The sequence below is a fragment of the Dama dama genome, chromosome 14 (assembly GCF_033118175.1).
Source record: "Dama dama isolate Ldn47 chromosome 14, ASM3311817v1, whole genome shotgun sequence".
Classification (NCBI taxonomy): Eukaryota; Metazoa; Chordata; class Mammalia; order Artiodactyla; family Cervidae; genus Dama; species Dama dama.
Window position 1 is genome coordinate 20,283,726 of NC_083694.1, and position 15,655 is coordinate 20,299,380.

The 15,655-nt window shown below is 38.7% G+C and overlaps 1 pseudogene; it reads left to right on the forward strand.

Annotated features, from left to right (window-relative positions):
- Positions 1-2,390: 2,390 nt before the first annotated feature.
- On the forward strand, positions 2,391-8,078 carry LOC133069548 (small ribosomal subunit protein eS4-like; annotated as a pseudogene).
- Positions 8,079-15,655: the final 7,577 nt, after the last annotated feature.

The following is a 15,655-nucleotide window of genomic DNA, read 5'->3' on the forward strand; positions in this document are numbered from 1 at the left end:
TAGTACAACTTGGAAAATGAGGGAGAGTAAGAGCAACATGAAGGCTAATGGGCTTTAGTTTCTGCTACTGGGGACTGTCTGACAAAGACTCACAGCACAAGTGCCAACACACATCAGTGAAATTTCATAAAACCTGCAGGCACTCTGTGCCATTTAGAACAACAAAGCTGATGGTTCTGTTCTTGGAGAACCATTTGCCTTCAAAAGAAATTGGTTTACAATAATGGATGGACATGAAACAGAGTTATCTGAAGAATGATTGAAGATATAGGAGACTTCAGCCTAGCATCAGAAAATTATACAACGTAAGGGTCAAAATATTACATAACCAAAAGTCACTTCATCTAATCTTCTATACAATGTTTAAATTTCCTAACAACTACTTGCCTAACTAATGCTTAAAATGAGGATTAGTTTCTTCATTCCTTAAATAAGCAAAGCAGCTTGTTGAATAGATATGTTTTGAAATGAGTTTTTACTGAGTTTTCACAAACATACAAACATTACACAAATTATAAATGGATAGCTCAATGAATGTGCAAAATGTGAACTTGCTCTCCTTTTTCTGTTCCTGAGGGTCATCTGTCTACTTGATTTATTTTAAAAAAATATTGTGGTATAATTGACATATTATATTAGTTTCAGGTGTATGATAAGATTCAATACTTGTGTATACTGTGAAATTATCACCATAACATATCATCCATACCTCACAGATTGACAATTTTATTTTCTTGTGACAAGAATTTTTTTAATGCACTCTCTTAGCCACTTTCAAGTTCACAATATAGTATTATTAACTATAGTTACCATTCTGTACATTACCTCTGCATGACATTTATTTTGTGTCTGGAAGTTTGTACTTTTTTATTGAAATAGAGCTGATTTACAATATTGTGTTAGTTTCAGGTGTACAAAACATCTTGGAAGTCTTCTAAGCATGGGTGCATATCCCATAAGTCCACTAAGTTATGAAACATTAGCAAGATAACTACTGATATTAAAAGTTTGAGGACCAGTTGCCTAACAAAGGAGAATTCACTACTGGAAATGCTGCCCTAAGAGACCACTCAGTGGACAGTGCCTGGCAATACGGTGCATAGAGCCTGAGCCAATCAACACTTCTACAGTGAGTAGAGAGCTCACGCTTACACAGTACATAACTCACAGTGCCCCAAGTTCTTGCTCACCTCGTCAGCTACCAGATATGCAGATGGGCTTCCTGTGGTGGGAATAAGATGGGCAGGTTCCCTCTAATCAGACCAAAATAGGTGCAGCAGGAGAGTAGATGGTGAGAGCTCATGTCTTAGATTCCTTTCCCTCTTCAATTATCTAGTTTTTTCATAACTAGATTCTTCCCTTTATTTCCTTCCAGTCAGTAGGCCTGCCTCTATGTGTGTCTATGTCATAGAAATACAATATAAGTATCATTCTCGCTGGACCAGGACTCCCCAAACACTGAAATTACACATTTACCTAGTGTTCAATAGTCAAAAGAGATGTATTCCTTTTACAGGAAAATTATTAAAAAAAAAATTTTTTAAGGGCCTGAGGTAGTAACTCAAATGCTCTGAACACCAAATTTTACAGAGCATGCAACAGTGAATCAGACAGGTGGATATTTGTTGAGATCAAATCTTTAAAATGGTGACTGGCCTACATCTCTCCCCATTTTGTGATTACTTTCTAAAAATAAGGTTGCTGCAGGGAACTCTACTTAATACTCTGTAATAACCTATACGGGAAAAGAATCTTAAAAAGAGTAGATACATGTATATGCATAACTGATTCACTTTGCTGTACACCTAAAACTAACACAATGTTGTAAATTAACTATATGCCAATGAAAATTAATTAAAAATATAATAAAATTTAAAAACTGGTGAGTGGCTTGCTAGTTACAGGTGGTTTGTTCTAGTCAACATCAGAACAGGACATGTCAACCAACAACAAGGGGAGAGACCTATGACTATTTGAACTATACACACCACCCCACACTTACTACACTATCCAGTGTGACCACAATGTACGCAGAACATAGAACCCTCCCTCCCTCTCTCCCTTTCATCCTTTCCTCTTTCCTCTCTTCTTTCTGTAACTATTTATTGGGTTAACTATGTGACAGGCACTTGGGCGGGACACAGAAGTGAAACAGCATGTTTCAGGTGGTTTTTGAAATTTAAAATCTTATAAAGTGTGAATTCGTCAAGGGAAAACTCTTGTGGAAATAAACCTTGCAGACCAGCCTGGGTAGCAAGATGAAATTAGCTTACGGGGATGGAAGGAATAGGAAAGTCTTACCCTCGGTTCAATGCTAATTCACCACAGCTTCCCACACAATTTACTGAAAACATAAAACAACACATCATAAATGTCTACATTTTTGTGCCATGAGGATATCATATCTCTGTGACATCTTGTTTGCTGGAATATTTAGGTGAGTTACAAACGTACCAGCACATTGTTCTATGTTAACAAAGCTTCTAAGAATACACATGTTTATACATTGCTCAAGGGCATGGATATTTTACCATAAACTCCTCCTTAACCTCATTTAGCCTAGTAACTTCCTAATATATGCTGAAGACATGCAAGTCAAATGATACCCTGGTGCTGTCAACTAAATTGCAGAAGAGTTTAAAATGAAACTGATCTCTTCTACCCTGTGAAATTTAGAGCTTAGGTATTTTTCTCATTTCAAGGCACCAGGATTCCAGAGTTCTTTCTGGAATATTAGGGACACATTATCGAGTTTACCAAAATTAGAAACACTTTTGTTTTTTTTTTTCATATAGGAGAATATATATCTTCAGTTTTAATCTCTAGTACACAGTCAATAAAATCATATGCTACATTTTAAGAAGAATAATTCTAAGGAATGGATCAAATGGTCTCCACCTTTGTTCTTGTGGCATATTTCACGGTAGAAATGTGTTATCTTAGCCCCTGACTCTGCCCATGTTACTTTACTTAGCACCCCCATTTCTGGGAAAGTCCAGCCAGTTCTACTTGTGTGGCATGGGAGAGACGAACATTCTTAAGTAGAATGAATTATGCAACTGAACGGATCAGTGATAACTGTGGTTTAAACTACATTGAAGAGCAGCCAAAAATTAAACTGACCAAATTTAGTTCCATCTCAGCCTTACTTGAACTTATTTAAGATATCCATGACTGTTTAACTTTCTGCCTTATAGAATAAAAATTAAAATTTTCTCTACTAGCACAGCAAACTATATTTAATATCCTGTGATAAACCAGAATGGAAAAGAATACAAAAAAGATACATGTGTATGTGTGTGTGTGTGTGCATCTGAGTCACTTTTCTGTACAGCAGAAATTAACAACATTGTAAACCAACTGTAATTCAACAAAATTTTTAAAATTTCTATAATAATAAGCTAAGAAGCAGGGAAGACCCAGAAAAAACAAAACACTCCCTAAATAGAATTCAATGAATTATTATTTACTAACAATGACTCTTCCTTCTAACTAGATTTTGATGCAGATTTGACATTTAAGGTCTGAAAGGTGCTTTAGGGTTTATATAAACATTAGCCCCTGACTCTGCCCATGTTACTTTACCTAGCACCCCCATTTCTGGGAAAGTCCAGCCAGCTCGACTTGTATGTTATCATGGAGGCAAAGATTTGCAAAATTGTACTCAAGTTCATCACAACAAAAGAACACAAACACACAAAAAACATCTGGAAAAGAAGATAAAAAAGAAAGCATGGGTGGTCACTTTTCCTAATCTATACTCTCCCTAATAAATCAGAATTTGTTTCTATACAAAAATAATACATCATCTCTCACATCTTGAAAGTTGCTAGAACTATTTCGCGGAAAAGTGACCTAATGCCGAAACCATCTCAATCAATCCTAGAGCTTCCTAAAAACACCCAATGAATGACACCTGTTTGGAAAACATTCATTTGCTCCCTTGTATCATGCTGGCTACTTCTCGGCTTCCTAGCCAATCTTTGGTGAAGCTTGTAGATGACCACAGTCCTCAATTGTTCTTCCGCACATTTTACCATTGTTCCCTTATTTGTTTCTTTTGAATCTGATTTCTGCTATTATCTTTTGGATCTTTGGTTGAAATTCTTAGAAAAATCCTCCTGGAAAGCTGTTTGTTCTTTTCACCCTCTTATTGGTGCCTTGGAGAGCAATACCAATAAGAGACTAAGAACAAAACCAGAACAAATCATTTTATCTTTGAGTTGTGTGGCTACAATCAAAACCTCATTTGTGATACATAATCATGCAATATTTTACTTTCCCTTGTCAAAGTTGGAACATTCTCAAGACATTTGTACTGTCTGGCTTCATTCATTAGTGGTGGTAATAGTGGAATGGGGTAGAGTGGAAAAGGGGTTGAGGAAATTGAAACTCTTATCCCCCTCAAAAAAGTGAATTATTTTGGAAGCAATAACTGAATTCAGTCAAAATACGTAAATCTAGTGGGCCTTAGCATAATCTGCACTTTTTCAAAGGAGAGAGAGAGAACTGATAACCACCCATAAGAAACAACTGCCTGGGGACTTCCCTGGTGGTCCAGTGGCTAACACTCCATGCTCCCAATACGTGGGTCCAGGTTCAATCCCTGGTCAGGGAACCAGATCCTACATGCCACAATTAAGACCTGGCATAGCCAAAGACATTTTTTAAAAAGAGACAACTACCTAGCTCTCTCTAGACATAGCCAATCCTTCCTAGATATAATATGTGCCACTTGTTGAATTACATTTGCAGAAAATGCTGATGTAATAACTACTTCAGAGTTTTTTCTAATTTTCCACACAGTGCTGGAAAATTCTCATGACTTTATGCACTTGTGCTGTTGGGTCATTTGTGTGTGTGTGTGTGTGTGTGTGCGTGTGTGTATGTGTGTCCTGTGAAAGTGTTAGTTGTTCAGTTGTGTCCAACTCTTGGTGAGCCCACAGACTGTAGCCCACCAGACTCGTCTGTCCATGGTATTTCCTAGGCAAGAATACTGGAGTGGGTAGTCATTTCTTCCTTCAGGGCATCTTCCCAACCCAGGGATCGAACCCAGGTCTTCTGCGTTGCTGGCAGACTCTTTACCACGTGAAGAATCAAATGGCTGCCTTGATCCCATGCGTATGCAGAAGCCATGGGGAAAGTACTTATTCCTAGGGGAATATATTGCATTTGAAAAACTGCACAAAGGAAAACATCATAAAACTTCTGGTAAGCTCACTGAAGGTTTGTATTCCTGGACACCCACGAGCCCTTGTGCACATGGATATAAGTTAACTGCCCTTGTCAGACAACAGGAACTGCTGGCTCTTTTGTGAAGAGGATGATGTGTCTTCCATTTTGGACACACATGGAAAATGTTCTTAAATTGCTTTCTGTTTCTATCGTTAAATGTGGGAATATACCTAAAAACCACAGCAAAACTATTCTTCATGTGTGGTCTGAAACATGTATCCCCTTTTTCCTATAGAAGTAAGGAAAGTCTATATTTAGTCTTTTGTGGTAGAAGGTAATAGATGACTTTGAGATCTGAAAATTACTGGAAGGTTTATTCTATTAATAAACTAATAATCTTGGTGTTTAAGTTCTGCATGCTTAGGAGCTTTTAATTAGCAATTTGGTCTTTGTACATTTAAAAAGCTAAAGCTAGATATTAACATATTATTCTATACTTCATCATTTATGAAACTGGACTTGACTTTTCTTTCTGTTGGAAGGAAAATAAAGTCCGTCCTCTGACAAAATAGGCTTTTTTTTTTAGAGCATAAAGCATGGGAATAATGGAGGAAACTTAAAACGGAAGCTCAAGAGATTATAAATAAATATTCAGTGAAAGATACTTAGTGGATACTCCATTCACACAGACCGTCATCCTGAGATTTAGCAAAAATTGTATGGTTACTCAGGATGGAATATTGGTCCCTACTGGCTGGGCTTCCTCACTAACTCTGAGCCTCCTCCCTTGGCTCTCATCATAAAGGCTCAATGCTCTGGTCATATCAAACTAAAGAAGTTCTTCTGTCCAACAACAGAGGCTCTCATTGTCCTTAAGTCCAAAGAGAATAACATTGCTCTAGGCTCTTACGTGTGGAACATCAACACTTTAAAGCTTTTAAATCCACTGTACTTCTTTCCTCTGTGTTGATGTATCATCTACTGTGCAACTTTTACTAAAATGGGCCTTTTATCTATTTTGGAAATCACTAGGTAGATCATTTCCCCTCGGATGATTTCTCCAAAGCTTGTATACAACTTCTCATATTCACTCGGTACCTAAGAGCAATAATTTATGATTCCAAAGGGTACTGAAGCAGGTAGCAACCCCAAGGTATTGGATGCTGGACAAACTGGCCAAAGGACTTGCTCTTGTCCATCAACCAGTGGCCCCAGACTGAAAGAATGCCTTCCCTTCAAAATTTTCTCAAGGAACAGACTTAAGTATTCTCTAACAGGAGATAAAATAACTCAGATATGCATGCAGTGGTTCAATATGATTCATGGGCCAAATCCACTGGGTTTACACTGGAGTGGGTAGCCTATCCCTTCTCTAGGGGATCTTCCCAACCCAGGAATTGAACCGGAGGCTCCTGCATTGCAGGTGGACCCTTTACCAGCTGAGCCACAAGGAAAGCCCAAGATTACTGAAGTGGGTAGCCTATCCCTTCTCCAAGGGATCTTCCCGACCCAGGAATCGAACGGGTGTCTCCTGCATTACAGGTGGATTCTTTACCAGTTGAGCTACCAGGGAAGCTTCACCACCATGGTGTTGTCTTTTCCATTATCTGCTCAGAAGCAGACCCTTCTCTGGAAAGGAGGGGTAGGGTAGGGAACAGAAGGCAGCTAAGTGTGCAAATAGCTTTCCCTTTGGGGCCTGGGGACAGGAGAAAGTTTGGGAATACCCATATGTGAATCATACTGTGCTAAGTATAAACTAAGTATAGACTCTCTACATGTATACATTTTTATTATAATAAAGCCAAGTTAAAGTTGAAAGCTTTGTTTAGATACTAAAAGGCAATAAAATTCAAATTTACCACATCAATTTAATCTGAACATTAAAATTCTTCTGTTGAATCTAAGTTGACATATCACATCTGCTATCTTAGTATGTGACAGCTTTGAGTTTGTGAGATATATATATATATATATATATGTATATACACACATATAATATACCTATATATATATATACACATGTATATACATATCATATGCTCAGTCATATCCAACTCTTTGCAACCCCATGGACTGTAGAACACCAGGCTCCTCTATCCATGGGATTTTCCAGGCAAGAATACTGGAGTAGGGTTCTATTTTCTCCTCTAAGGAATCTTCCAAACCCAGGGACTGAACTCTAGTCTCTTGCATTTCCTGCCCTGCCAGGCAGATTCTTTACCAGAAGTGCCACCTGGGAAGCCCTACACACACACACACACACACACACATACACACACGCACACATAATTAACCATGCTAGGAGGAAAAAGAAAGAGTAATAGATTGATTACAAGGTCCAAATTGATATAAGCTACCCGTCTGTTTTTATGAATGTTATCAGCACTGACAAGACCAGAGAGAATTTCTATCTGATCCATGCCACCAAAAGTCTGTGCTATTCATTGTATTATGTCTGAGAAGCCACATACAAGTTGTGCAGAGTGGGCACTAAAAGAATCCCTCATCGGACAATACATGATGCTTACACCAGCAGCTATCTGGATCTTTTCATCAAAGTAAATGACAGACACCATTCAGATTGATGCAGAGACTGGTAAGGTTACCAGTTTCATCCAGTTCAACACAGGTAACCTGAGTTTGGTGATTGGTGGGGCTGACCTGGGAATAACTGATATGATCACCAATAGAGAGACATCCTGGCTCTTGAGATGTGGTTGATGTGACAGATGTCAACGGCAGCAGTTCTGCTAACCTGGCTTCCCGACATTTTTGGTCTTGGCAAATACAACAAACTATGGATTTCTCTTAACCAAGGGAAAGATGGCTATCTCACCATTGCTGTAGACAGAAAGAGACTGGTGGCCAGTGATGGGGATGGAGAGCTCCTTGTGGCTAAGTAGAGATATTACGGCACAGAAAACAACTACAGAAACCCTTGAGAAAACTGGCATCTTGCCATTGGTGTGGATTCAAATTCACCTCCTTAAATTTATGTAACCTTTTGTGATGAAAGCTTCCACCACAGCACTTTCACCAAAGACTAAATTCTCAAACTGCCAGCCTTTTCTTCAATTAATGTTAGATCTGTGACTTTGATGCTAATCTTCTAGCCAGATACAGGAAATCTGACTTTCAGCCACAATCCTTGTTTGTCTTTGGCAGAAGAATTGTTGATTTCTTAGGTCCAGCCCTTTTGCCAGGCTAAGTTATTCTTTGTTGCTCAGAATCATACCTTCTGTCAAATGATTCTTTCCACATTCCACAAATATTCCTGATTTTCTCATCATTCCACAATAGGAAAGAAAGTTTGCATTTTACTACAAGTTGATCACTAAAGTGATGTCACCTCTAATCTTAAATTATAGCTAATAACCCATCTCTGGAAACCCTTCTTCCCAGGTAGTGAGTGTTAGGCTAAAATACTTTTATTTAGCTCACAGGAAACATCGTGACTAGGTCCACCTATGAATGACTGCAGCAAGGAATAAATTGACACATCTCCTCTGGAGGCTGACTGGAACCAGGAAATGTCTGACCTTACTTCCTCCTCTTTTAATATAAAAGAAATCTGGACTCTAACACAGGGAAGATGGTTCTTTGGGACACTAGTCCACCATTTTCTCAGTCTTCTGTCTTTACAAATAAACTTGCTATTCCTTGCCCCAACAACTTGTCATTCAATTTATTGGCCTGGTGTGCAGCAAGTAGGACCAGCTTGGACTCTGTAACAGTTTCTAATCACATTTAATTTCATTTCTATTATAGTCAGGTACTCTTTGTCTTTTTTTTTTTTTTTTTACTATTTTGTACTTATTATTACTATATTAATATAGTTTCTTAACATATTACCTGTACTTATTATTAAAGCATTTTTAGTATTTTTACTATATATCCAAACCAGGAGGGAGAAAAACAAAAGTATGGATTTTTGAACACTTAAGCTCTCCTTTTCTTCATCCTTTTCCACATCTTTTACTAAAATGTCTATCTTCTCCTAAAATGTCACCTCCTTTAGAAATCTTCAAAGACCTTATCAATGTGGGAGCATTCATGGGCCACAGGAATTGTGGCCCAGAACTGTTTTACCCCTAGTTTCTTCCTGAACCATGCACTCTTCTTAGCTACCACCCCAAATAACAGTCAGTTCATCTTGTATTTTGTGCCTGTATGCAGAAGCCTCATAATGAGGAAGGCAGAATAACAATTCAAAAAGAGCTTGGATCCCTGACATTTCAAAATGGCCTTTTCAGCCTTGGTTTGCTTATTCCCAGATTATAAAAGGAGAGAGAAAAAAATTCTAATACATGAGAGTCACTAAGTTTAACAAAGCTATATTAGTCACTATTTTTTGGCCCTTTGTTATAGCATCTGGAACCTATATCATAATCAATACACAAATGGAATGGGGTCTTAAAATAGAATAAGTGGGAAATGGCATCCATTTATGGAAAATAGAGCTATGATTCTTGGACTTCTTAACTTGTGGCCCGAGGTTCATATCTGCTACATGTAATTTAAAATTCTGGCGATGTATGACAAAACCCACTGCAATGTTGTGAAGTAATTAGCCTCCAACTAATAAAAATAAATGAAAAAATAAATAAATAAAATTCTGGTAATTTCTAACATGGAAAAAAGCAAGATGCTGCAATAAAGGATATCAGAGTAGAGATATTTTCCTTAGATATTGCTATCAGAGAAAATCTCTCTGAAGAAGGGATGTTTAAACAGTGATTTAAAAGGTAGAAAGGAACTGGCTGTGTGAGAAGCTAAGAGAAAAAAATCTTCAAAGAAAGTAATCTGCATGGGTGAAGATCTTGGAAGAGATAAACATTTAGATTGCTAAGGAAACTGAAAGAATTCCAGATGACTAGACTTTGTAGGGAGTTGGAAAGTGAGAGGAGGTTGGTGAGCTAGGCAGGGGCCAGAACATGCCGGATCTTGCAGGTCAAGATTAGGAGTTGAAATTTATTTTTGGTGCAATGGTTAAGCTACTGAAGGGTTCTAAATAAGAGAGTGATATGGTTTAAGTTTTGTCCTAAAAGGATGAGTTTGGTTGCTGCATAGTGAGTGGATTGAAGAGAAGAAAAATGTTTGAATGGAAGCCACAGGAGCAGTTATAGAATCTTGATGAGAAATAATGAGAACTTTATGTAAAATCATGGAGGTGATATAAAACAGTGGAGAGAAATGGACAGATCTGGTGTGTTTTGAGATACACTTCCAGAAGTTGGGTAAGACGTGCTGAAGCTCTGGATTTGGGGAATAAAGAAAACAAGAGTTCCATTCTGAATATGTTAAGGATGAGGTGATTGTCACCTGTTTTTATGAGTCAACTTAGGCTTCTGGAGGAAACAACACCCCCAATCCGTGGTTTATCAAAATGAAAGTTTATTTCTCACTCATGCAACAGACCACCATGGGTCTTCCAGGCCACATAAGTCTTCTGGGAAATTCTTCCCTAGGTGGTAGCTTGGGATCTTTTCATCTTCTGGCACTGCCTTTCTCTAGGTCCTTAGGGTGTTATCCATTCAGCCTGCTAGTGAATAGAGTAGGACAAGCAGGGAGATATGTCTAAGAGAAATATACATACAGGCCTTTTCAAGCAACAGCATCATATCTATTGCAATCCATATTGCATTGACCAACATCAATCACACGACCTAATCTAATTGCAAGAGATGCTGCCATGTCCCCAGGAGGAAGGGAAAAAGGTAGAACAGCCTTGACATAATATCCAATGAGGATGTCAAATAATCTCTGGGATATAAAGTCTGGAGCTGTTTTCTCTACTGAATAAGAAGGAAGGGATAAACAAATATCATCAAGTCCCATTTCTAATGATCTAACTTAGGCATTTCAGAGGATGCACAGAAGAACACCTCTTTCTTACTACCCATAATGGCTGTGTAAAGTAATTGAAAAAAGAAGATATAAACCTCTGAAAAAAGTTGTCAGTGAAAACAATGTAAAATTGTCAGAGAGCAGCAAATATTACTAAAATAAAAGATGTAGACAAGGTCTATCACATAGTCAGGGAAGGGAAATTTATCACCGGCTAGAGTGATGTAGGGAATTTTCCTAAATGAGGAAGAATTTGATCATGAGGAATATTAAGAATTGTTCAGGGGGATAAAAAAGACACAAGGAAATGCATCAGTAAAAATAAAAATTTTTCACTATTTAAAGTAATTGAATTTTTATAATAATTGGCATTCTTTTTGAAACAACAAATTGAAATAAGTCAAATAACTAGCAATCAGCTACTAAATAACTTTATTCAAAATTATGTTATATGCCTTCATGTAATTTTTCTCTTTCCAAACAGGCTTAAGAGTACAGCCTCAACTGCTAAACCAAACATGGGCTCATTGACATTCTCAGTTTGAATCTATGACTCACGGTCCTCAATCTCAGTCCCCTGCTCTACAGAGTGGGATGAGATTTCAGGGCTCCCAGGGCATCCAGGTCAGGTTGCTAAGGAGAGTTTCCACATAATGTATTACATACATTGACATGATTGCATGAGGATCAGGAGAGAGCCTGAGCAACCAGCAGCCAAAACAGAGTCAAGGAAGTAGAAGCAGGGGATGGTTTGTCTTTTCAGAGGCAGACCACTTTTTTTTCAATTGCTCTATTTCTAATTGCCTACAATTAGGGTCAGACTCTCAGATCAAGCAGTCAAGCTTAGAAGATGGAGCCAGGTCTGAAGACAAGCACCATGATTCACCTCTTGGAGACTGCCCTTGGCTACATGTGAAATAGACAGATGATGACGGCAATGACACTAATAATAATAATAATTTGCACTTACTTAGTAGCTTCAATGCTACATTTTCAAAGATGTTTTAAACATTAATTAATTAAGCCCTACCGTGGCCCCTAGGGTAGCTATTACCTGTATTGTGCAAAGAATTAACTACAGCAAAGAAAATTTAAGTGGGCAGCCTGAAGTTATACAGGAATAACAGCTAGGGAACCAGAGATGGATTTCCAGCAGCAAAGTTGGCTCCTGGCTGTTGTTTCCTTGGGAAAGGAAGTGAACAGTTTGTAGAGCACATTACAGGGGGAAAAGAGCCGAGATCTGAGGTTCAGGGGTATCCATGGGGGCTCCGTCAGAATTTCTCAGAAAGTCAGTAATCCAATACGGATGTGGACCTGAAGCACTGATGCTCTTGAACCTTGCCACAATTGCCTTTCCAGGGGCGTGAGCATCTGCGATGATCCGATTACACACCTGGCTTTACCAGAATGCAGGAGAATTATATGTGGCAACAAAGATATTTACTTTGATTCCACAACATGTAACACAGCGCCTGGCATATCATGCATATGATGTAATAAACATGTTTTGAGTAAATAAATGCTTATATGAAAATTATTTCTGCAAACTTAGCCTGAGGTACATAAAAGGCACTGTTAAGTAAAATTTCAAAAAAGCAATGAAATTACTGACTGAATTGAAAGGAAAGGAATCCTGATGTAGAAACCTATGGCCTTAATATTGATAGTAAATCCTGAGCTTGAAAGACATGCCTGAATTTGCTCTGACAATTGACCCTCTGTCATCTTCAGTTGGCTTCCCTGATGACTCAGCTGGTAAGGAATCTTCCTGCAATGTGGGAGACCTGGGTTTGATCCCTGGGTTGGGAAGACCCCCTGGAGAAGGGAACAGATACCCACTCCAGTATTCTGGCCTGGAGAATTCCATGGACTGTGTAGTCCATGGGTCACAAAGAGTCGGACATGACTAAGCGACTTTCACTTTCATCTTCAGTTGGGCTTCCCTCATGGCTCAGTCTGTAAGAACCTGCCTGCAATGCAGGAGACCCAGATTCTATCCCTGGGTGGGGAAGATCCCCTGGAGAAGAAAATGGCAACCCACTCCAGTATTCTTGCCTGGAGAATCCCATGGACGGAAGAGCCTGGCAGGCTACAGTCCATGGGGTCACAAGAGTTGGACAAGACTTAGCAACTAAACCACCATCACTATCTTCAGTTTATTCATCTGCAGAAAGTAAGCAATACTATCAGCCTCAGAGAATTGTGACAAGGGCCAGATGACGTAGTATATGAAGATCTACAATCTCTAAACCACTCTAAGTCCACAGTAAATATCCAGGTTCTTTCCTCCTTTCAATAAGCAGAAGTATGGTTAGGTCCCCTACATATAAAACATTCAAGCTGTAGACTTTTAAAGATGCGAATGTATGTCTGTATGTCCAACCACATAAGTTAGTTCACATGCCTGGTATACACTGTCCTGTGTGTACATCCTCTAAAAGTGTTTATGCTTTTGTAAGCTTTACAGTACACTAGCACATTATTTTCTAGCCCAGGATGTCTGGAAGCAAGTGTAAAAGCAGCAGCGATGTAGCTGGTAGAGTGTAGCCAAATGTTGGGTACCTAGGCTAACTTTGTGGACTTACAAACAAATTGGACTTGCAAATGTGCTCTTAGAGTGGAACTTGTTCATATGTAGGTACTGTGGTCGTTGTTCAGTCACTAAGTTGTGTCCGACCCTTTGCGACCCCATGGATTGCAACACGCCAGGCCTTCTTGTCCCTCACTGTCTCCCAGAGTTTGCCAAGGAGGACTCACTGTAGGGGACTGACTGTGTTACTAAACCTTCACAGCTGTAAACATTAAGTAATTTTCTTGCCTCTAGGTAGAAAAAACTATTTTCACAGGGAAAACCCTTTATCAGCAGGGCAATAAAAAGGATATACTAAAATATTTCACTCCTCAATGCTATGTGAGAAAGACTGAAGCACAACAGGAATTCTATTTAAGTGGCACACTATGAGGATCATCTATGTAAATGAGAAATTTGGGAATTAGCTAATTTGCCTGATACTGTCCCAAATTGATTTAAGGACCTCACCTATCTAGTATGTGTGTGCATGTGTGCTCAGTCACTTCAGCCATGTCCTTCTTTTTGCAACCCTAAGGACCTCACTCCACCAGGCTCCTCTGTCCATGGGATTCTCCAGGAAAGAATACGGGAGTGGGTTGCCATGCCCTCCTCCAGGGGAACTTCCTGACCCAGAGATTGAACCTGCATCTCCTGCAGTGCAGGATGGTTCTTCACCCACTGAGCCACCTGGGAAGCCCCATACCTATCTAGTATAAATAGTGATTATCTATGCTAACTCAATTCAATGCAAGATTACCAAATCAATTTCTTCTAATCCTGTAGAGTCAATGTTTTAGGACTTGAAAACAAGTAAAAAGAAATTTATTGGAGGAAGGGGTGAGGTAGGAAGGAGGAGAAAAAAGGGGAGAAGCAAGGTCAGGGGCAGTGATGGGTGTGAGGGTCGGTGGTCAGGGAGTGCAGAAATGGAAGGTGAAGGAATAAAAGAGTAAGAGGTAACACACATATACAAACACACACACTCACATTCCACTCTTCAATCACGTGTTTAATTTGTAGATACCTCTGGCCAGAGTTAAGCCTATAGAAGGTGAGAAGTAGGTTTATTCATATGCTCTTCTGACTTGCTTCATATGAAGAAAGTTCATTTCCTGTGTTATTCCCAACCTTCTTGAAGATAAGCCTATTCAAAATGGAAAAGACAGTGGAAGCTTAAAGTTTCTGAAACATTCCAGTTGTGATAATAGCTTTAACCTTTAAGCTATATGGGGCTGGATGGTCTTAGCTTCCTCTCCTCAGCTTTTATGGGCTTAAACTTGGTGGGGGTTCAGGATAAACAATGAGGGCACCCTGGAAAGCTAAGCCGAGGAATTTAGGAGATAGGTTTATATGCAGGCTGACAGTGCTAGCTCTTCAAAAATTGGAAAACAAAACATAATCAGGATCACACCTTACATTACTACAAGATAAAGTAATTACCTTTATTAGTTGTTGATTGACATTGAAATCTATCTTTGGGTTTAATATAAATACAATGTGAGATCACTCTTGAAAGCTTAACCCAGCACTATGGATTAGTATGTTTGGCTCTTTTCAATACTTTGGAAAGAAGCAATAAAAATTTAGGTTTAAGTGGTGGACAGACAATTTTATCATCTGTCTTTGGCATTAAGACACATCAACATGGAATTGAGGGAAGTGAATGTTAAAACAGAATGATTATATTTTTGATACATCTTTCAATGCAGCAACTAATTTTAAACTGTTTTATTTTTTCTTGCTTGAGGTGGAAGTATCTGACTAGTAAGATGACAGATAAAATGTGGACTTGTGCATTGTCAAATATAAATAAGATAAAGATGGTTTGGGCCACAAAACCAAGAAAATGTGGTGTTTTCTTGAAGCCAAATTTGTCCACACACCCACATGCTTCATGCTCCTTTGGTTAGCATGATTCAAATTCCGTTTTTAAAATCTTGAATTGATGAGACTTGTGACTTTTCCCAATACCTCTGTGCAATGAAAGGGTATATCTGAAGTTTGCATCAATCAATTCAAAATATTGGCACTAGTCTTCTCACTAGTCCCTCTGACCTTTGTGTG